Source organism: Peromyscus maniculatus, chromosome 2, assembly GCF_049852395.1.
Source record: "Peromyscus maniculatus bairdii isolate BWxNUB_F1_BW_parent chromosome 2, HU_Pman_BW_mat_3.1, whole genome shotgun sequence".
NCBI classification, from domain to species: domain Eukaryota; kingdom Metazoa; phylum Chordata; class Mammalia; order Rodentia; family Cricetidae; genus Peromyscus; species Peromyscus maniculatus.
In genome coordinates this window covers 173,466,459-173,468,351 of record NC_134853.1, presented here as the reverse complement: position 1 = coordinate 173,468,351, position 1,893 = coordinate 173,466,459, and positions in this window count along the sequence as shown.

Genomic DNA, 1,893 nt, shown 5'->3' with positions numbered 1-1,893 from the left:
GCGGCGGCCAATCGGTGCTTGGTCTGACTCTAGGCAGGTTGGGTAGGAGTTGTGACCTCTGAGTGAGTGCCTTGCCAACTCGCCCTAGAATCTGAAAAGATCTCAGATCTTCCACTCAAGGCCAAGGTAGCTTCTGAAATATTTAACTGGCCCTAGTTTGTTATTGAGATAGGGGCAGGTGTAGGGAAAAAGGGCCAGCCAAAAAAACACACCCTGACCCTGAAACCAGAACCAAAGAAACACACTTTGGCCCTAAAGCCAGAGACAGTGAAAGAAAAATACCCTGGCCCTGAAATTAGAGCCAAAAAGTTAAAAAGACCAGTGAAAGAAACACACTTTGGCCCTGAAACCAGAGCCAAAGGGTCACTCTGTGACCAGCACAGCACAGAAACCAACCAATCCCTGAACACAAAATCCAGCCAATCTTTGAGCTTGTCCAAGCTCAGGGATTGAAATTCAACCAATTCCCACGCTGAAAATCAAACTCTGCCCCTCAGAAGCCCTGTGCCTGTTCAGTTCGCTGCAGCCTTTTTCCACCCTGGCAGAAGCAGCCCCTGGACTCCTCCCTCCCAATAAATCTCTTGAATGAGGTTTGGCCGAGGACAGGACTGTAACATTTTCCTTGGGGAAAACTTCCACTGGAGAAACCCTCCCCTGCCAGGGCACAGTTGTTACATTGGGGAAACCTTTCCCTGGAGCAGAACTATACGCTAATGTGCTGACAGTGACTTTGTGGTATTCCTTGGCTCTCAATTGCCGGAATACTTTTCCATACAAGCTACAACACAAATGCATTTCAAACTCACTCAAAACATATGATTTGATTGGCTAGCCCCATTTCAAAGTGAACACTTACAAAGTTCAAATTAAGTTTTTTTGTAAAAATCTGGGTTTTCTAATTTGTCTTGGATATCTGCTCAGAGATTTGGACTCCAGTTCCTCTCAAGTGGGAGGCCACACCCATGATGAACTAAGCATGGAGTATCGGAGGTCACTGAGTGGAACACTTAGGAATCTATCTCTGGGCTACCTGGTCTCCCCGTCATTCTCACTTTGCAGGCCTCAAGCAGCTGGACTTCTTAATAGAAGCAATTCTAAAACTCCTTGGGCATGCCACCTTGACCCAAGGAAGAGGAGATACGCTTTTTGCAGTCCGTCAGGTTACATTTTCTCTGAAGTGGGGTTGGACTATTAGGCAGTACCTGGAGAGAGCACGGGGTGTACACCAAGGCCGTGTTTTAAATAAAGGTTAGAGTGTGTCAGGCTTTGTTCTGTGCATGCATCAAGACTGGTTTTTCACCCTGGTCTGGATCTGCCTCTAGTACAGTGTCACAGCCAAACCCTAGCTCTCCACCAGGCCTCCCTCACTTCCTGGATACTGACCTGACCTCAGTTTCTCTGATCTGGTAGAGCCGGTCAGACAACTCAGCATTCTTTGTGCCACCTCTGTTTTCTCTTCCCTGGAACTCTACACTAAGGCTCAGCAGCTCTAAGAATTCAGAGTGTTGGAGCTGTGGCACAGGGTGATGGGACTGTGGTAAAATGGGCTGTATTTTTCCCAGATGAGTAACATCAGGACAGGCAGAATTTCTGCTTGCATTGTTTTGTATTCTTCCTCTGGGCTACCCCAGGACCTCTAGTATTTCTTGCAAATATTTGTAAAGGACAGATGTCTTTGAAATGTATGTTCACTAGAGTTGACATCCACTGAGAGCTGACTATGGAAGAGGCAAGTGCTAGGTAAAAGAATTATAAAGGGTATAAGGCTTGTGGCTCTGGGGTGTGTGTGTGTGTGTGTGTGTGTGTGTGTGTGTGACATACAGAGAGAGAGAGAGAGAGAGAGAGAGAGAGAGAGAGAGAGAGAGAGAGAGATTTTTCAAGACAAGGTTGCTC